This window comes from Mixophyes fleayi, chromosome 11, assembly GCF_038048845.1.
Source record: "Mixophyes fleayi isolate aMixFle1 chromosome 11, aMixFle1.hap1, whole genome shotgun sequence".
Classification (NCBI taxonomy): Eukaryota; Metazoa; Chordata; class Amphibia; order Anura; family Limnodynastidae; genus Mixophyes; species Mixophyes fleayi.
In genome coordinates, this window is record NC_134412.1 from 39885837 (window position 1) to 39908689 (window position 22853).

General features: G+C 40.6%; 1 long non-coding RNA gene across 1 annotated transcript; it reads left to right on the forward strand.

Moving 5' to 3' along the window:
* The first annotated feature begins 1931 nt into the window (after nucleotides 1-1931).
* LOC142106700 (uncharacterized) lies at nucleotides 1932-4701 on the forward strand. The gene is made up of 3 exons (XR_012679756.1): nucleotides 1932-2031; nucleotides 2110-2190; nucleotides 2288-4701. It is a non-coding gene; the product is annotated as an uncharacterized LOC142106700 (long non-coding RNA).
* Nucleotides 4702-22853: the final 18152 nt, after the last annotated feature.

Sequence of the window (22853 nt, forward strand, 5' to 3'; positions counted from 1 at the left end):
GCAACCAATCAGAATCTAGTTGTCATTTTATAGAATGTACTAAATAAATGATAACTAGAATCTGATTGGTTGCTATAAGCAAAAACTCCACTTTTCAAACCAGCCAGGAAAGTCGCTGCTTGCTCTTCTGCCTGTTGGAGTAGATTTTTTTACATGCTTTGCCACAAGCAGGGATGGGATCTGTAGTCCTCCATGAAATCCTTCATGTGCTTTACATTCTTCCCAGATGCCATGATGAATTTTCTGAAAATATATAAAACATGTATTGTAATATTTCCATCCACACAAAACTCATATCTAAACAAAGTCAGATGTAATAAAGTACTTCCATTGGTATAATAGCGCTGAACTGAAGATAAATCATGAAATCTGTTCGGAAAGTACCAAAACTGGAGTTGCAATGTCATGCAAAAACAGCCAGAACGGACAAAGGCTAATGGCGAATGAACGTTCGCCCACTATCTTGATAGAACTGCCTCTATTGGTTCATACCAATTGCATACGCCCACTTATGCTTGAAAATATTCTAGATAAACACAGAGGAGTCTCCAGCCGCACATGACAAGATGGAGGGAGATAAAAGTTGTGAAGGAAAAAGCAAAACCTATTAGAGGGAGATGGAGATGATGGTTAGAATTCTGGGCCAACATGACTACAATTGCTTAAAAAAAATTACAAGATAGTAAACTACAGAATGGAAATAATAATGTAAAGATTGATTAATATGTTAAGAGATGAACTGGGAAAAATAAGAATCAAGTTCCAGATACAGAAACTGATCAGATCTGAACAGGGACAAGGGAAGTTAAAACATTGGCATTAAAAAAGCGAGTATAAAACTTGGGAAAAGCTTGTTAACGATGTTATTAATGATGTCAATAATGATTTTGTACTCATCTCTTTATAGAAAGAAGAATATGCGATCAACTATTTACATCAACAAAGAAAAAAAAAGTAAAGAAGCCATACGCCGGCTGTTCCCAAACTGTGCGCCGCGGCTCCCAGGGGTGCCGCGGCGCTGTCTCAGGGGTGCCGCGGTCCAGCCATCAAAAAAAATAAACAGAAACACTTACCAATCCTCGCGGCGCCGGGACCCAGCATCCTCCTCTCTCACACAGCTGTCATATCAGTGACAGGCTGCGTGAGAGAGGAGGATGCTGGGTCCTGGCGCCGCGCGGATTGGTAAGTGTTTCTGTTTGTTTTCTTATGGCTGGCGTGCGGCAGAGGGGGCAAAGTGAGAGAGGGACAGAGGAGAGTGACAGCGTGACAGGAGGGGGACAGATGAGGGTGACAGCGTGACAGGAGGGGGACAGAGGAGAGTGACAGCGTGACAGGAGGGGGACAGAGGAGAGTGACAGGAGGGGGTCTGAGGAGAGGGACAGCGTGACAGGAGGGGGACAGCGTGGCAGAGGAGCTGGGACAGCTTGACAGAGGGCAGAGGAGCTGGGACAGCTTGACAGAGGGCAGAGGAGCTGGGACAGCTTGACAGAGGGCAGAGTAGGGGGACAGCGTGGCAGAGGAGCTGGGACAGCGTGACAGAGGGCAGAGGAGCTGGGACAGCGTGACAGAGGGCAGATGAGCTGGGACAGCTTGACAGAGGGCAGAGGAGCTGGACCAGCGTGACAGAGGGACGAGGAGGGGGACAGCGTGACAGAGGGCAGAGGAGGGGGACAGCAGGGCAGAGGAGTCGGACAGTGGGCAGAGGAGGAGGACAGCATGAGAGGGGCAGTGGAGGGGGACAGCGTGACAGAGGGCAGAGGAGGGGTGGCAGAGGGGGCAGCGTGAGAGAGGGCAGAGTGTCTGGATGCAGTGGGGGCATTTATGCATACAACTAAATAAGCATTTCTGTCCTGACCTAAATACTTATTACAATTTTTTGACCCAACTACTTCTAAAACAGGACTGCTCAGTAATTATTTTGGAGGGGTGCCTTAAAAAAATGATGGAGACTCTAAGGGTGCCGCGAACTGCAAAAGTTTGGGAATCACTGCTATACGCCATATGTGGAAATAAAAGAGAAAGTCACAGAAGGTAAATAACAATAGTAAAATGTCATGTTGTGTACCCTTTGCCTATATGTGAATATATCACATCTATATTTCATTACAGTTGGTATGGACCATCATGACAGCATACCAGAAAAAACCCAAGAGGGTCATCAACACAAAGTAATTTCAAGCATTGTTCAAGGTGAGCAAACTCTAGTAGTCCATTGAGTGTTAAAAATAAATGTTGTGTCCTGTTAATCGTGGAGCGTAACTGTTCTTTGGTTCTGTTCTTTACATAGATACTATCGTAATTTCAAACGAAAGTTCGGAAGGATAAAAGAAGTGGTCAAACAGGAAAGTTATCAGGCTTCTGGTGTAGTCAAAAAGATGTCAAAGCTGCAAGATTATCAACACATTGAGGGGAAACATTAATGATGTGAAAAAAATATTTGTTCACCTTGAACAAAATTATTTTGATTTATATCAAAGGTATGAGAAAATACTGCTGGAAGGCTCTATCCAGCTCAAATGTGGAATTCTCAATATAGCTCAATCATGGTCAAATCATATATAGAATTCAATCATAGTTAAATCGTATAGTTTAAATATTTAAAGTTAGGAAGTCCCTCTTTATCAATGGGTCAACACCAGCTTTCGCATGGGAAAAGTTTTGCCAGGTTAAGCCTATTTTACAAGTGCCGCCGCAGTCCTATCACTGTCACAGGATGGAGATAGCAGGGAATAGTAATAGAAAAATGTGTTATTTAAATAAAGCATTTGTTGTGTTCTGAGTGACCCAACATAATTATTTATAGAAAAAAACAACCTATATTTGTTTTATATATTAGACCAGTGGATCTGGAAGCCTAAGTCACAGCTTCCAGTTCCAGTGTACATGTGCATCCAGGACTAGCTTGCTAAGAGGCAAGAATACAGTTACCGTTGTCAGTCTGTATCACTCAGCGATATTTTCTTGGTGAATTGTGGTGATAAGGAGGTTTTCAAGCAGCCATAAAAAACAGCCCTATCACAACTTAACAATAGTAGTAACAAGGACTGTCTGTCCTTTCTGTTTCAAGGACTGTTGTCCAAAGATTTTTGAATTTCTGTTAGCATTTTCAATGTACAGTTTTCAATTGATGGAAATATTTCTAATAGCAAATATTGTTGCTGAATAAGGATCCAAATGAGCATAACTCTTAAAAGTTTAATAGCTGAGGTTTATAAGTTTGTTAAATAGAATTAGCGGTAATGCCATGGAGGTCATTTACAATGTTGAACAGTGATACAGCCAGGGGAGGGCTGGCAAATTACAGCCCGGGGGGGCAAGATTCAACTCAGCAGCCTAATAGGAACATTGTAAAGGAAAAATATTCAGGTGGCCCACTGACCCAGCCCAAGGTAGCCCACTATGGGACCGGCCCAGGGAACAGATGCCTCCCTGCCCCCCAGTCTAGTCTGCACCTGGATGCAGCACATTTTCTGTTGAGCAATTTCTCTTAATTTAATACTGCCTACTATCTCCTTTAATTGACTTCCTTAATTAAATGTAAACCCCCCTTCCCACCGGATTTTCCAATTGTTGGGCAGATTTTCCGATAGTGGACTATATGGGAACACCCTAAAATATATGCAATCTCCACCCTGTAAAATGTCATAACAATATCCTATCCCTAAAACGAAATCTTATTGAATTGGTGAGCATAATTAGGCTCATTATGGTGATATCTTAAGTTTCACATGGAATGCCCTGACCCAGACAGGTCCTCTCCTGACAAAATAACTTCTCTTCTTGCAACCGCCGCCACTGTGCAACTCTTTAACAATAAGTGCAATAGCGCACTACAACACATTACAGGGAGCAAACAGCTTTTGCAATGGCCTGCTGCATATTTTGTTTTTTTGAGTTGTATATTACTCCCAACATGTGAATAAAAATGTTTTAATTCATCTTAAACTCAGATTGGCATGTCAGATCTCATCTTAGCCCTACCTTATATGTTTCCAACCAGATGTTAACCAGAAAACAGCGTTTTCCATTTGTGCAATGGTTGTTATTTAAGTGTTTCTCTTAGAAGCATAGAAAACCTACAGATTCCTTATGTGTGACAAGTGTTACCGAGGCAATTGAGGCATCTTAAAGTAAACACAATCCATTATTAGTTCAGATTTTTTATCTACTTTCTTGGCAGCTATTCATGAAAAAAGTTTATTGTAGCAGCATCAGACTGCGAAGGAAGAAATGCTTCAATTAACTTTTGTTTGTCTTGGAATTAAACTCAGTACATGCCAGCATTCTCAACCTTTTTTTTCTTCTTTTGCCTTGTTCTTGTGTCTTTGACAGAAGTCATAGAGTGACTAAAATTGCAGTTTTAACTTTTTCCCTATATTTGTTTAAATTTGGACAATCTGGCTCCGCCCATGCTCCATCCTGATACAGGGCCACTGAAATATCCACAATGGATATGCATATGCAAATGTATTACTTGGCAGAAAATCTATACCTATTGTTATGTTTTTCAATTGATTTTTGTTTGATGGAGTGCAGCCAGCAGTTTGTCAGTAACTAAACCTCTTAATACACAACAATAGCAACCGTGACATTTACAGCTTATAACAAGGTACTTCCCATCATGGGGCATACCAATCATTATCACCTCATTACGTAATACATAATATGTATTAAACAAACTAATAAAACAGATATAAACAAATCTGTAGCTAATTTATTCATGTATTTAGTCATTTACACATCTTTACCATGTATTAATGTGGAAAACATTACAATATTATCAGTTGTTATAGATCTTCCAATTAAAGTATTTATAACCAACAGAGAAGTGAAACAGAATTTGCTTTTAAAATGTTAAAAATAGCCGAATCTCCATAGTGTCACTTTATACACTGCTGAATGCTATTTATATAAGAGAACAATTTGTAACATAGGGCGATGTATAAAATAAGCAATAATGCATTGGCACCGAAAGATTCTGGGGCTATTTTATAGTTGGGAGTACGTTATTTTTTTTGCATGAAATACATGTTTTTATACTGGACATGAACACCAAAAACGCATACATATACGTCTGTGTAAACATTTTTAGTGTGTTGTTTTGTTCCGTCCCCTTATGTCCAGAAAGGCTGAGTGCACATAATAATTACAACACAATTAAACATGGACGCATCCCCTTTTAACAAGTGTATCTCTTGTGGTTACTGGGGTGCATGTAAAACGAAACGCAATGATGACTATAAGCAGCACAATTTAGCCTCTTCTGATTGGCTGATTGCACATTGACCCCTCCCACTGAATAGTTAAATCATTAGCAACACTGCAATATTATATGAAGTCACAGCCATCTATTTGAAGTACTTAATTGACATTTACATTTCTGCAGGAAAGAAGATTAAAATTTGATGCAGAGTTGTTTTGTATTTACATTTTTTATTGATAATATGAGTTTTGCATTTTTCAATAATGTAATTTTTCAATTAGTATTAGTTTCTCCTGTTTCTATGACACTTCATTGCATTATTACATTGCATACAAATTTGGTAATACTACTTTAGCATTTACTACTAACACTGGCAAGCCACATGTCTATATGATCTCTAACCTAATGCTTAGTGTTAAGTATAAGCACTTGTTACGCTTGGTGTGTTTCTGGAGCAAATGCTACTGTTTTTGTAGCTAAGGGCATCTTCAAATACATTGGACTCATCACACGCACCTCTTTTTTACATGCTTTTCCTACATTTAGAGCATAAATACCTCTGTTAGAATCCTCTTACCACTGTTTGTATTGCTATAGCTTTATTGCAATTGTTTAGCATCACTGGTTCTTACACTGTTTTACCTGATATTGTCATCCCACATCTGTGCCTCTCCTCCCAACACACACCTCCTTCCATTGCTAGCACTTCTACATACTCCACCTTTTCTCTAACTAACCTACCCCCACCGATCTCTGACATCCCTGCCTCTTCCTCACTGCTAGAGCATCCTTGCCTCCAAATTTTCACCATCATGGCTGCTGGTGACATCAGCTCCAACCCCTAGTTCTACTCTATCAAAAATATAAAATACCCCCAACTCTGTAACCCCGACTAACTTGGCTACAATTCCACCCAACTCCAACTACTCCAAACTTATTCCCATCTTCACTCCCCTTCTCCTGTGCACTCTATAATGCTAGATCCATCTTCACACCCCACCTATTTCCTTGCCCTTAACCTACCTTTACCGAATCTGACCACCTCTCTGCTCTCTTTTCTTTGACTTTGTTACTCTGCCCTCATAGTTTCGTCTTAGCCTCCTACACCACCCTATGCCACATATCAGTCCCCTAGCAAACTATCTGCATCACTGAACAACATACTGGCACCCTTTGCTCCTACCTACCACACTATTTATTTTCCTAGCCCATTTTTTTTTTGTCTTTTCCTACCTCTGTGGTGTCTCTGATTTCAACAACTCCCCCTTTCCTATCTCTGACTACCATCTCCTCTCCTTTAGTGTGTCCAAACCCCTTCATCTCTCACCTCTCAAGGCCTCTCTTGCTAAGCACAACCTTACACTCTCGACCCTGCCATCTTCTCCTCCTCTCTGGACTTGCTTCTCTCCCCATCATCACCATCTCCTGCTCTGATCAGACTGTCGCACTCTTACCTCTAACCAGGACTCTGCCGCCCCAGCTGTCGCAATCTGCATACAACAGTCCCCACCACAATCTTGGCATTCTAAATTGACCCACTATCAATAAAAATGTTCTCAAATTGTGCTCCCACGCAGACTTCCTCTATTTCAAATTCTTTCTCTCCTCCTATGGTTCTATGCTCGCTCTATATTCAGTCATACTTTAAGTGTCTAATTTCCACCAAACCACATTGCCTTTTCACCACCTTCAGTTCCTTTCTTTGCCCCCTCCCTTCCTCCCTCACTGCACATGTGTCACGGGCACTAGGAGTCTTTACCCAGGGATCACCAGGTGATAGGCTTACCAGAGCAGTATAGGTGGTAATATGGTACTCTGGTAGCAGGGTGATCACGGAACAGGAAATAGCAGATGATGAGATGCTCAGGAAAGTCTATGACTAGCAGCACTGGCAATATGGAGGTAGTAATACACGAGGAACTGTATGGACAAAGGACACGTGAAGGTAGTCAGTGGTCTGCGGTAGCAAGTTGTACCACTGCTATAGTGAGGAGGAATGTCCAACAGAAACGAGGAGGTGATGAGAGTCAGCGGTCTGCGGATAGCAAGTTGTACCGCTGTCTGAGTGAAGGAATGGAATCCAAGTGGAGGTATCCGGGGAGTCAGTGGTCTGCGTTAGCAAGTTGTACCACTGCTATGTGAGAGGATACTGGAACAGGTGAAACTGGAAACAGGGGTCAGTGGTCTGCCACTAGCAAGTTGTACCACTGAAAATATATGTGAGGAGGTGCACGGGGAGAGACTGCAACACAATATATACACGGGCACCTTGACTTTGATCCACAGTAATATGCACAATATAAATGTATATATGACTGAACAACACTGCCAATATAGAAAGTCTCTTGAAGTAATCCAGCACGAGATAACACAGTCAATGGTGGCAATAGACTCAGCGGATAGCAAACTCCAGAGGAGAACCAACACAGTCCAGCAAGGTATGCAATACACAGCACAGTCAATGAGAAGTATGCATACCGTGGTTCAGGAGAAGGCAGTCAGACAGGAGTGCAGAGATACCTGAACGGCAGGAGGCCGGCAGGATGCAAAGTCCCTGGATGGGTGAAGCGGTGGTCTAGCAGGTGCAGCGCACAGGTAGGTAGACCAGCAGGGAACACAGGAAGGCGTGGAGAGCGGATCAGCAGTAGATGGATGAGTAGCGCTGAGGAGTAACAGCAGCGGGTCTCTGCGGGAACACGGAGGTAGCCAATAGCAACCAGCAGGTGCAGTAACGATGGGACACGGGAGAGCAGAGTTGAACTGGAACTGTTGATCACGGATAATAGCGGGTAGCAATAGTGGCAGCAGACACAAGGAAACACGGGAGAGTAGACAAGGACTGAAGACTGAAGCGCACAGGGGCAGCGGATAGGAATCAGCCAAACAGTCACGATGAAACACAGACGGGTTGCAGGTTGAAGACTGTAGTGCACGGAGGCAGCGGATAGGAATCAGCTAGCAGTCACGATGATGAAACACAGACGAGTTGCAGGTTGAAGACTGTAGTGCACGGAGGCAGCGGATAGGAATCAGCTAGCAGTCACGATGATGAAACACAGACGAGTTGCAGGTTGAAGACTGTAGTGCACGGAGGCAGCGGATAGGAATCAGCTGACAGTCACAATCATGAACAGGTGAGTGGAAGTGAATGAAAGACTGTAGTGCACGGAGGCAGCGGATAGGCATCAGCTAACAGTCCCAATAATACATGGTAGAGTTGAAGTGGTTAGAAGACTGTAGTGCACGGAGGCAGCGGATAGGAATCAGCTAACAGTCCCAATAATACATGGTAGAGTTGAAGTGGTTAGAAGACTGTAGTGCACGGAGGCAGCGGATAGGAATCAGCTAACAGTCCCAATAATACATGGTAGAGTTGAAGTGGTTAGAAGACTGTAGTGCACGGAGGCAGCGGATAGGAATCAGCTCACAGTCACGATGATACAGTAGATGGTAGAAGTGGTATGGGAACCACAGTAGTAGAAGTGGTTTGGAAACCACAGAGGTAGAAGTGGTTTGGAAACCACAGGAATCAGCTAGGCTGAATAAACGAGGAAACACAGGCACACCTTCAGAGACTCATGGGGAATGAGACTCCAAGATCAGGCAACGTGGTATTGACCACAGGTGCTTAATATAGGGAGGTTGCCTGATCTGCCAATTAAGTTAAAGGAACATACCCTGAAGGTTTAGAAAGGGCTGCGCATGCGCAGTCCCTCAGGATGGAGGACGGCCACGGTTCCTAAATGTCCGGGAAGAAGCACTCACAGTCCGGTGAGTGACAACATGACTTTGTCACCTGCTTTAGCTCTAAAATAGAGTCCATTCTACTCTCTTCAGGCGCTCGTCTGCCTTGGGCCCACATACCCTGTCCCCCTGCCCCCCTCAGTTTATGAAGTCTGCACCCCACCCTCCTCTACACCTGACCCTTTGACCTTATCCCTTCTTGTCTTCTCTGTTCCAACTCTCCTGTTGTTTGCTAATGCATTACCCATCTTCTCAATCTATCGCTCTCCTCTGGTACCTTCCCATCCTCATTCAAACATGTCCTGGTCGCCCCCATAGTAAAAAAAAATGCTCCCTCAACCATGCCTCTCTCTTAAAAATACCGTCACTCTTCCTCCTCCCATTCACCTCGAATATTCTTGAACAGGTTGCCTACAACTACCACACCACCTTCCTCTCCTCCCACTCCATCCTAGATCTGCTTCATTCTGGTTTTTGAACTCTATACCAAAACTAGCCTCCAGTATCACCTCTATGATGATGATACCCAAATCTGCTTCTCCTCCTCCGATCTATCCCCATCCCTACTCTCTTGTGTCTTTAATTTTATATTAGCCATCTCCTCTTGTATATAAAGCAGCACTTTCTTAAGTTGTACATATCTAAGTTGGAAATCATTTTTTCCCCCAAGATCCTCTCACCTCTCCTCCTCTCCCTCTCCATTGACAATACCACCCTCTCCCCTGTTCCTCAAGTCCGCTGACTGGATGTCATCCTTTCTTTCTCCCATGTTGCTCCCAACCTCTGGAGCGCATTCAATTAGACCACCCACCAGTTTCCAAGCCTTCAAATGTGCCATTAAAACTCATGTTTCAATCAATTCTATCAGCCGTACTCCTAACTCCTCTATTTCTGCTCCACCACTCAGTTCCACCCTCTCTGTGTCCACCCATCTCCTCTAGAATGTAAGTTCTCACAAGCAGGGCTCCCTTTCTTAGTGTTTTACTTATACGTAACTATGTAATCTTGCAGGCTGGAATTATGTAATTAGTTTGTGTTTATATTTATATAATTTTGTCAGTTTGTTTATTTTCGAACCCCCTATATACGGCACTGCAGAACTCTTGTGCCACCTTATAAATAAAAGATAACCTGTAAATGAGCCTCAATATGTCAAACACAGGACTTTCTATTAATAGAAACATTTATTTTATTCTATTGCACTTACAGTGGTATGTAATACAGTTATTTGAAGTTTTGTGAATATAAATGCATGACAACTATAGAAGTCTTACTTAAAAACACATTGCAATAGCACAAATGTAATGTAAGCCTTAAACAGTGCTGTAGCAAGAAAGTATGGTGTCTGGGGTGAGACCTTAATAAGCCCCTCTGCACCTTTTATTATCGTGCTCCTGATAAACCCTGTTTTACTAGTGATAGCTAATAAAACAGGGTTTTACTAGCTATCACTAGGTCTCCCTTTGTTAAATAGGTCCCTGTGAAATATTATGATAATATCGTTTTGGATCCAGGTCCATTGAACCCAGACAATAAAATTTTTAACATAAATAATAATTGTACATACAAACAGTGTTATTTTTTTCAAACTTATCCAGTTGAGTAGCTCAGCTGCCTCCTGGGGCTCATCCTCAAAATGAGGCTCAAGCAAAAAATAAATCCAGATATTGATGTGTTGAACTCGGCTCAGCTGATATGAAAGCCGTGTTTGCCCATCCCTGTCAACCAGTATATTACTGCCTGCTATATGCACACTGATGATATGAGTGACTGAGCGTGCTGATGATGAGTGTGCCTCCATGGACACCAAGCACTGTGTGAGCACCAGGCCAGAAGTAGCAGGCTTTGGTAGATTAAGACAATCTGGGGCCCTCGGATGTTCATGTGCCACTTGCCCATCCACACCCCACACTCTTCCAGTTTTGGGTGTCCCCCTTCTACTCTCACTTTGCCACATATCAGCCCTACTTTACCCATGTCATATATACTTTCCACCCATGCCACACTCTTCCCTTGTCACTTGTGACCCCTGCACTCTCACCTTCACAAATGTAACCCCCAACATCCCTTCCATTGTAACATATACCTGTTCCACTCTCCCCTTGTCATGTATGCCTCCCTCCCTTCACCACCACTACCACCAAACAGGTTCCTTCCTACCTGTAGTATGTGATAGAGGAGAGCTTGATGTATATATATTCTCTGCAGAGCACCAGTGACGCTCACTGATAACATCACGGACACTGCACAAATTACAGTACATTTGTTAAAAACTATTGATTTCTATAGGAAAGTTAATAAGTTCATTTTTCCAGTGTGGAAGGCAAACATACAATAATATAGTAATTCAATATATATAAAATAATTTGTACATTACGAAATAAACCGATTTGTGGATACCAAATGCTTTACTTGTTTTCCTTGCTCTGCTGTAATGCGGTGTCTCCACTGTCCGTGTGCATTCTCCATTCAACATGGGAATCAATGATCCCCCTTTCAGGCTTGGTTTGTACTTTGCCAGCCTTTGATGCATGGGCATATTAGTGGTTTTTTTAGCTGAATTTTGACATCTGAGTCCTTATGCATGTTTCAGTTTGTAGCATTTGTACACATAATTACATTTCATTCAGTTCAGAATTACACAGCTTTACTTACAATTATATAATTGAAACATATTTACATTGAATCATTTATTTTAAGTTTTTTAACCTTATAAATGTGATTCCTTATTGAATGGGGAAGGTATAGTTACATGTGCTCGAGAGGCCACCCAGTGCGAACATTGTAGGTATTGTGTTCTAAATAATGAGTTTCAGACTACGACTGAAGGGAATGTGAATGACATTTAGATTTTCTCATTCCAGTCGTTTGTCAGCCAACAAAAATGTTTTATTTGCGAGTAAAGTTTTGTGCATTTTCATAATAGGGTTTGCTTGTTAAGAGCTCTTACATTCCTGAGGTGTTGCTTCATGATGGTGTAATCGTAGTTAGTGTGTAATATATTTATATTGGCAACAGATTCACTTCAGGTGTGTCACATTTATTCATACAATGTCTTTCTGGTGTTTTTTTTAGCAGTTCACCTGCATGCTTGGTGTTTTTGTATAGATTTGGAAAAGCTAATAAAAGTCACTCACTAATGGTTATTTTAAAAAATACAGTCTGTGTGCTTATTTATTATCAGTTATGTAGGTACATATTAAAGTGCTTTTACAGAGTATACTTAATTGTTTACATCATCCCTGCCCCAGGGGAGCACACACACTAAGGTTAATTGGCATCGGATGAAATTAACCCATCAGTATGTCTGAGTGTGGGAGGAAACCAGAGCAACCAGCGGTAACCCACACAAACTGGGGGAGAACTTGCAAACTCCACACAGATAGGCCCCTGGTTGGAATTGAACCCATGACCCAAGCACTGTGAGACAGCAATGCTAACCACTGCTATCTTGCTGCCAGTACATATGCTATTTTGTCATGTTACATGCCTTTTTTGCTTGTACATGCCTGATTTCATGTAATGTTCATAAAATTTTCACACACAATTTTATGATGTGTGCAAGGGTGCAACATTTTGGTCAGATTGGGGGTGTTGACAACTAAATGCAGGTAAGAGCTTTATTTGCCACATTTCACCCCCACATGCAAAAATGATCGGGCCCAGTGTGCTTGTTTTTCGTGACAGGTTCTTTAAGTTAGATTAAAGTGGGAGGAGGCACATTTACTGGGTTATTTCTGGGAGAAAGGGGGGTTGTCCTAAAGTGCTAGAAGAATGTTATTACTGGTGCTGTTCCAAAATCAAATGATGAGAAGCTATAGATGTTCACTTTGTCATATAGGAGGCGGACAAATATGTGCATTTGCACAAATAGAAATGTAATGCGTGTCCGAAGATTTTGTAGATGATTATAAACTTTAATGTGTCTTCTGGTCATAGCTAAAAAACCAATAAAAGTAAATTATACAAATTCATGAATGATTATAATATTCCTGATCAGCCTCCACCTGATTTTTACCATATTCCATTCCATGGCGTGCAGTGACCTGATTGCGCCTGTGCTGTACAATGCCGTTGTGCATACGCTGGCCTGTGCAATGCTACTGCACATTTGCTGGTTGCTGCTTATGTGGCGCTCAACAATGCCTCAGCTTATGTGCACAACTGTCTTTCGGACTCTTACTCTGCACACTGTGCAGCGACAATGTCATTACCAGGGAGTGTGTGTAACGGAGTAGATGGAGCAGTTTGAGTGGGATTCCAAGCACTCCTTCATTGAGCATTTACAGGACTGTTCCCTTTTTTTTGGCGGAGGGTGCACAGCCTGTTCCTCCCTGTAAAATGCTTTGAATTCTCTGCCAGCTCCGATTCCGTGGAGATCGGTCCTCAACACTATATTTATAATGTATTTCTAGGCACACTTTAACCCATGAAATAAAAATCTTTAAACACACAAAAGTTACTACAAATGTAATAAATAGAATTCTGATTTCCTATCACTGTCATGATTAATTATACTTGCCTACTATCCAGAAATGTCCGGGAGACTCCTGCATTTCCTCCCAGAAAAGCAGGCACTCCCTGGGTCCTGGATGGAGGCGGGGCTAAATTACGCACTCTGAGGCTACACTGAGTAGTATTTTAGGAGAAAGAAAACCAGAAATTTAAATGAATAAAAGTAGGGGTTCTAAAGTGGTAGTAAGTTGGACTTTGATGTGACCTGGAAAACTAGAAGCAGAATGCATTTGCATACGTCCCAAAAATGTATACATATTAATACAGGACAAAATAAGCCCAACCCTCGATTTGCCTAAATCCCACTCCGATCGGCCACTTTTGGGTGAAACTCATCCTACTTTTGTGTAAGTGCCACCCCTTTCACAGTCCACATACCAGGACTGTTCCACCACAGTCAGGACTGTTGGGCGGTATGCATTTGCAGTGGGGAATCCATGCTGTGACGGCACCATGCACATTGAAATGTGCCAAGCAGCTAAGAAGGCATACTTGCATATAAAAAAAAACATCCTTCTGTGTCTGGTAGACGATTCTCCTTACCAAGTATGTTATGATCAGCAAATGTATTTATTTTTGTAGACCTTATAGTGTTTTTTCCATTCATTTATACCTGATTAAAAAAAGCAGCACACGACAGGTAATGTTTAGACCAATGTACAAATGCACTCCATGTTAAGTAATCATCACATTAGCAGCTTAAGGCCACAAACTAAAATTCACCAGAAGAGGAAAAGAAAACACATGGAAACAGTAATAGAAAAAAGAACAGGGGCGAGTAGGGACAGTGGGAAATAAACAGTGCAAAGTACAGAATGTCAAGAAGGGAAAAACAATAACAAAATAAATAAATAAATACCACTGTAGATTTAAAATATATAATAAAATGTATTTGTATAAGCATCAATACATATATAAAGCAAAAATTTAAAAAGAAAATATCAAAACATACTCCTCCAAACCATTAATCTGGACTAATTTTGGTCTTAAATTATATTGAAATCTCCTATAGTGCACATATAGGGAAAAAAACAGTCTCATAGACAATAATTCATTGCATAATCTGGAATTTTTGATAAGAGATCACTGGATTAGTCCAAGACACGATGGTATCTATTAAATTTTGCATATTCGCTGTATGATATACACCACATTATTATGTGGATCACAATTTCTTGTTCAGTCACGATCATTCATATGACAGAATCGTCAGTATAACAACCTGGATATACAGATCATACTCAGTACATCTGACTCATGAAGTCCTGCAAGCAGCTTTTAGCTCCGCCTGCTAGCGCTACAGACGGAATCACTCTTATGTAGCTTAAACTTGTTTTCTCTTCCTTATATAATAATCTTAACCCATCATCATCATTTATTTATATAGCGCCACTAATTCCGCAGCGCTGTACAGAGAACTCATTCACATCAGTCCCTGCCCCATTGGAGCTTACAGTCTAAATTCCCTAATATAGACACACACTCATACACAGACAGACAGAGAGGAAGAAACTAGGGTCAATTTTGTTAGCAGCCAATTAACCTACTAGTATGTTTTTGGAGTGTGGGAGTAAACCAGAGCACCCAGAGGAAACCCACGCAAACACAGGGAGAACATACAAACTCCACACAGATAAGGCCATGGTTGGGATTTGAATTCATGACCCCAGTGCTGTGAGGCAGAAGTGCTAACCACTGAGCCACTGTTCTGCCCCACTCCAGGCTTTGTAAAAAGGGGGAATGTGCAATATTGATGGTGGAATCCAACGGAGATTGTGATCTCTCCTTAAATCAGTCACTCCGATCAGTAGAAGTCCTGTGATCTTCTTCTCTAAGGAAACCACATATCAAAAGTGGAGAAGTAAGTTGAAAAGAAGGCTAACCAAACAACCAGCCATCTCTGAGGAAACCACACATCAATAGTGGAGAAACACGTCAGGGGAAATTCTTTGAACTGTGATCACAGGACTTAATTATAATTCTACTGATTATATATGCTTTTATATATGTATTAATGGTTATACAAAAAATTTATTTTATATATTTTAAATCTATGGTGGTATTTATAAGATAGGATCCATTTGCGTTTGTGTTTGTTTTTTTGTTTTCTTCCATTATAATTGAAGTTGATGCACAACAACTTCTATAAATAAGCAGCAATTTTTTCCTATCTAAGTATATTAATTGTTATTTGGATTGGTTTTGTATCTATACTATACGAGGTATAGACTGCTATAATCAGCGCCAGGTTTTTCTGCCCATTAGGGTTTAGAATTGTTAAAAACAATAACAGCTCATTTAATTAAATTTATCCTGAAAAAAAATAATCAAATGTGCTTGTCTACAGTAAGAACATGAGGAATATCTGAATGTTACATCCTTAGAAACATTTGCTTTACTGTGCTTCCCACATGAATGGTCTTCCTATACAGGAATATCTCCCTATGCTATAAAGGTTTGGAAATCTTTGTTCGTTATCTGTTAATTGTTTTTTAAATCTCTGGACACCGCTAACCCCTTGACATATGCCATCCCTAAAGGCTCATGCCCACTGTCACGAGCCGCGGTGGTACTCACAGCCGCCGCGGCTCGCATCCTCTCGATCCCAGCGTCCCGGCCGTCGCTATGACGACCGGAACGTCACTTCCTTCCAGCTCCCGACCGTTGCCAAGGCAACGGCCGGGCAGCGTCGCTGCAGCCAGGCGCGCCTGCGCATTAGGGGCTAATAGTTAGATTCAGCCTGTGGCTGAATTGGCAGTCTTTAGCCTGCAGGTGTGAGATTCTGATTGGCCTTTTTAGTATCTGGCAATTAGTCTGCAACTGTGGCTCTGTTTGTGATTGGCTCTTGGCTGCATTTAAGGCAATGAGGGCTGATGCCTCATTGCCGGTTATAGCGTTCTGTCCTCAGTTCTGCTACCTGCTTGTTCTCCCTGTTTGGTTATTATTACCTTTGATTGACTACCCGTGTATGACCTTTGCTTGTTCCTGGACCATTGAACCCTCGCTTCTTACCCTGACCATTTGCCTGAACTCCGGATTTTGCTCCTTTTGCTTGTGCACCTGACCTTTCGCCTGTCCCTGGATTTCGTACCTGTGCTAGTGACCTTTTGACCTTGGATCTCCTCCTCACTTCGGCCTGCCAATCACTCCACTCCTGGGTTCTCCTTTAAGTCAGTATACGTTACTCGACCCTCGGTCGGCCCGCAGCCAAGTCTGTCCCCACCACTAGGGGCTCCAGCGAATACCGGGCCTTCAGTGTAGTCCCCGAGTTTCACTGTACTGGCTTGGGAGTTCCTAACACCCACTGGCATCTTTTAAATGCGTTTGCTAGTATAAATCATATAAAAGGATCTGACATTAGAAATCATTATTTATAGTGTCACCAAACCCGTTGACAGTTTTATTTACATTGTGTTATGTTTAAATTAGGTAAATAATCTAAGTGGGAAACAATGTTACTTTAATTATCTTGTCAACTATTCTTATTACTTTGGTCCAATGCCAATTCTATTCAAAAAAGCTGTTTTTAAATGATCTGTTTAGGACAGCAACTCTATGGGCTAGATTTACTAAGCTGCGGGTTTGAAAAAGTGGGGATGTTGCCTATAGCAACCAATCAGATTCTAGCTGTCATTTTGTAGAAGGTACTAAATAAATGAAAGCTAGAATCTGATTGGTTGCTATAGGCAACATCCCCACTTTTTCAAACCCGCAGCTTAGTAAATCTGGCCCTATGTTTACTTACTCAAATTGCTTTGCCATGTACAAATTGTTTTCTTATATTTTACATTTAAAGTTCTAGAGGAGATTATGGTCAAGGTGTGAAAAACAAACAACTTGCAGCTTCCTCACAAAATGTTCTTAGAAACAATGAAATAATGCAGCTTGCTGACAAGTCTGCCTCCTCTGATCTTGGGCCTCAACCACTACTTGGTGTGAGAAAAGAACAGCTGCAGATACTTTCCAAGCAGCGAATGTAGTTAAGTAAATTGTGACAATAATATATCTCAATTTCTGCCAACCCTTGTTTAAAGGAAAGCTCCGGGAAAGGCAATTTTTAGAGCAACAATTATTGCTCATGTCTTTTCTTCCGATACCACAAGTTAAATTATAAAGTATGGAATGCCCTGATCAGCCCAAGCCACATACATGATCAATCCAACCACTCCCTAGCTATGCCCAACCAAAATAAAGTACATACTTGTAACAATTAATTGCATGTTCAGGTATCTGTTTTATCTGTAGGTGACAAGTATTTAATCCCTAAATAAAGGAGATGGAGAGTATTAACATACCTTACGGATAAGGATAAGTTCATCTTTTTTTTTCCATTAAACTAGATTTAATATACCCAAAGGGGCAATTTGTTTAGATACATTTTCCAACACAGTGTATTTATGTAGTCCTGTGCATACATGTGCTCCCACAACCTCATCATAGCTATATGAGATGATTATTTCAAAGCCAGTGATGTCTGGAAGATGATGCACTATGTTGACTGGGCTTATGGCAGTGGTTCCCAAACTGTGCGCAGTGGCTCCCTGGGGTGCCACGGCGATCTCACAGGGGTGCCGCGGCCAGGGCCAGTGATATTAAAGATATCAAAGCAAATGGATGGAGCAGTAGTAAAAATACTGATTTAATTGACTTTATTTTCACAGAATTACTTCATCCTAAAGGTAGCAACTGCCTTTAATCTATTAAAATAACAGAGCGAGCTGGTTAGGCTTTACTTCATATGCCCCCATGTGCAGAGTGGGAGCCACAGAATGATGGACTGCATAACCACTCTCCCACCCATCAAATTTTGCTATGGAGTATGGTGATGTAGTGTTCCAACCATTGAGGTAGCTGTAGGTGATTTCAGTAAAGAAATGCAGGGCTGACAATCCTGGTCATTTTAAAGTAATCCTCAAGATTATTAGGTACGTAATTGTAAAATTGCCCTGTACCTTTTCGTACACAATATTACCCCCAGTAGGTCTAGCTAAATGTGTTATGTAGCACAAACATTAGCATTTGTAGCTTGTATAGTTAACAGGATCTATCTCTTACCCCTACTGCGCCATAGAAGATGTGTTTTTCCTCATTTCCTATCTCTCAGAACTAAAGGGTTGCATTTGCGATTGTAATCACTCTCCAAAGCGATTCATAGAGTTTGGACAAAACTGATTTTGATACCAGAATAGTTTGTTTTATTCGCATTCATGCATCAGCCCATTTCTATTAAATGCTACTACCGAAGAACAAGCTTTCTGCTTCAGTGCTGTGGTAAGACCAGTGGGCGAAGTGGGCTGGTATTCGGTGATATGCCATACTGTCACTTCTCCTACTGCTTTTCATTGTAAAACTATCAAATTCCATTTCTAAATTTTCACTTCAACCACTGGGTAAAACAATAATACCAACCAGTTGTGTACTTTTGATTATAGTCTTGCAAGAGCTGTCATAGGCAGTTGACAAGAAAAGTGTAAAGCTTACAGTATTAACAAAGGGACACAACACTATTTGATAACAATGGACTATTTTGTCTATTTAAAAAACACAAAAAACTATAGTGTAATATAACACGTAAATAGGAATATATGCAGAAAATTATTTAGAGCATGGTGGTGTAAGCTTCTACAGTATACACATAGAAAAGATACAAATCTTGAGAATTACAGCCAGAGAGAACAAAATTAATTCGATAATCACATGTATCCTAGACTCCCAGTGTAAATGTTTTGACAAGCCAAGGAGTCACACGTAAAAAATGGATTTAAACATTTCTGATTGGATGGCTAGTCCAGCCTTTCATAAGTCAACGAGAGGCCTTGTGTCGTTTATTTAGTGCCATCTTTCATCCTGGTTGGGGAGTTTGCCAGGATTTTGTTTGGTGTTGACTAGGTTGGATCAAGAACAAAAAAACAGAATTGTTTTTCATTGGTCCTTTATAATGAGCATTCAACAAAGAGAATTGGTATTGTGTGTATTTGTTTAATTAAAATTAACTTCTATAAATTACGTTGGAGTATTTATTTCTGACTTTTATAGGTATAACAAAGAGAGTTCTTATGCAACCCCTGTCTAATATGCAGGGACCATTGAAAGACCTGCATGGCTGACCAATGCCGGTTACAGAATTTGTAGAGGGGCTCATGTTCACTATTATTTTGTTTTTATTATTTAAAGTTTTTCATTGACAGCTTTGATCTTCTGTTGTTAGGAAGGGCAGTGGTGCTTCAATATGAGGTTGTCATATTAATGCAGGATCAGAGCTGATAATAAAACAAATAAATAATTAAAAGAATTAGCAACATAACCTATAATTTCTGTAACAAGCCACAGGAAAGGGTGATTATAACTATAAGAGGGAAACCAGTAATGGTCTCTGCATAATTAATAAAGGGGTCCCCTATATGCTAAACTTAAAAAGTAATGAGAATCAGATGTCAAAGTCAAATAATTAAATGAAGTCGGCTAAACTGATTAATATTGTTTTACTGTGCGATTGCAATTAGTACGCTACGGTTAATAACGCAATCGCACAGGTAAACAACACACACTTACATTCACACTTACATTTTGTAAGTAGTAGACATTTATTAATGTTTCAATCAACATTAATTTATTAGTAAATGTATAACAGATTTTTTTATACATAGATAATACTACAGTCAAGGTAATTATAGTTCAGGTTCTCAGATATGTGTGGTCTCAAATTCCATATTTTACCAGCTGAAATTCGGTGTCAACAGAGTTGTCATTGCACATAAAGATCGCAAGTTATGAATGGTGTCAGAGATAAGCCCCTCTGGTTACTCCCTGATTTAATATCCTATCATATATTCTAACAGTCATACAATATCTTACCTCTATTTTGTCTGGAAACTGCTCATGAACCCCTTTATCTGTCTCAAACCACCCTCTGCGCACTTGTGACTTGGAAGCTTATTGTAAGGGAAAACATAGGATTCCAGCCCAAATCTCACACTCTCCTCTTTCTCTAAGGCTACAGATTTACTGGTCCCTTTCCCAACACAGACACCAGCTTCCACACCTCTCCACTAACTGCCACCAGCTACGTATAATGCCTGCAGCAAACCTATGACTCAATTCAATTGTGCACACTCGGTGCTCTGGTAGCTAAACAGTTAACTCTTCACACTCTGGTTTCTAAAGAGTTAACCCCAGCCAAGCAATCTTGCTCTTCGAAACAGACAATGGATTTGTTTAGAGCAATAAGGACATAACTATTAAATTGTTAGATTTAATATACAAAAGGTGCAATGCTTAAAGATAATAAAAAAAATATCAGATAAAGATTTGACATACAAATGAAAAATAGCAAACCGTTATAAAAACAAATAGTATAAAAGTACAGAGCACCACTTACTTATAATACTCTGCCTGGGGGTAGGCAGAAAAGAAGGACTGTCCTTCAATTAGATTGATCCCCAAGTAACTGAGAATTTGTTGTAACTGGGCTCCGCTTTTTAAAGACACCTTTACCTTTTCCCCACCTCCAGGGGGGTTGTGGTCAGTGACATTTTTTTACAATCACCATTTGCATGCTGCCTGATTTACTATCTACTAATACTATGTGACCTAACTTTTCTGTGGAGTGTCACACAGACCCAATTTTATTATTAATACATCCCCTATGTGCAGAGCTACCGAATACACACACAACAGACTCTCTGACTTCACATTTTACACTTTAGTAGCTCAATTTATCAATGGATTCATTTGATATACATATTTACACTGCAGTTATGATTTAGGACTTATTCCCCACAATTATGTGATAGGTTAACTTATAAATCACTGTAAGTTCTCTATGTTCATGACAAATGGTATGAGATTAATACTCAAAATCACTTTGTTTATGGGTCAGTTTAAACTGATTTTTCGGCGCAAAAACACGTATGCAACATTTGGAGTAAGCTGCCCCCACCTTTGGAGAAAGATTTAATGAACTGACCTATAACCAGCAGTCTACTGGAACATAGTGAACCCTGGATCAATGTAGAACTTTCTTAGTGTTATCTGTGAATATTTGTGACATCATCACTATTTATGTTAGCTCAAACTGTATATAAGCAAGCTCTTGGCCCAGTATTATATATTTTTGACTGCAGACTTCAAGACTGAAGCTGTACCTGAGTCCAGGGGTGCAGGCATATTGTATTTGGCTATACTTTCCTGTATTTTGTTATACCTTCTTATGCGTCATCATGGTTTGCTGTAATTCTGCTATCGTTTGCAATTAAATCTCTTTGTGAGTTGAAATCACAATAATCGCATTGGACAATATTTATTGGTAGTGACAATACAAACATAACACAGGATACAACAATGACCATGGTCAATATCATGAGATACCAAAGCAAGTTATGGACCCCACCTTATGTTCGGTATATAACAATCTTCATACTAAACGATGACCTCAAAAATGTACACCAAGATCTTAGCAAACAGACTTAATCCCCTTTTTTCTTCCCTCTTTCATCCTGTTCAGGTTGACAAGCTCCAGACAACACCAGACAGGCTTATCAACCTGATTCACTCTGTAGACTTGGTACTAGATGCTGAAAAAGCGTTTAACTGCATTGTCTGGGCCTTCATGCTTAGGGTGCTGAGGTCTAAGGGCTTTCACAGTAAGATTCTAGATAGCATAAACAACCTTATATTTCTCCCCAATGCAACGGTATCAGCTAATGGAGTTGCATTGCTCCTTTCTGTATCTCTAATGTGACAAGATATGGTTGTCCCCTCACCTGATTGATTTTTGTGTTTCACATTGAATAATTAACCGCCAAAATTCATGCAAACCTCAATATTTCTGGCATCAGAGTCAGAAAATTAAACACAACATTTTTCTATATACAGATGACATTCTACTTACGATGGTGGACTCTACAACATCCATTCCCCATCTTCTTGAAGAAATTGATAATTTTGGCCTACACGACAAAGTGAATCCCTAAAAATCTGGAGTCCTAGATGTCCATGCTAACTTCCGTCAGCTCCTTTCCCAGATAAAATCTGATTTGGAGACTGTTATGCATGTTTTATAGAACATTTAAGTGGTTAATACATGTTGTTTCAGTGAAAGTGATACTTCATCATCATCATCATTTATTTATATAGCGCCAACATATTCCGTAGCGCTTTACAATTGGGGATAAACATAATAAACTAATAAACAAACTGGGTAAAACATACAAAGAGGTGAGAAGGCCCTGCTGGCAAGCTTACAATCTATGGGACAATGGGAGATTGACACATGAGGTTAAGTATACATTTTGCATCTTGGCTCAGCCAGAATGCAAAGGTAAGGTGACTCATAAGCTAAATGATCCTGTCACACAACAATGTTGGTCAGGGGGTAGTTGTCTTGTGTGAA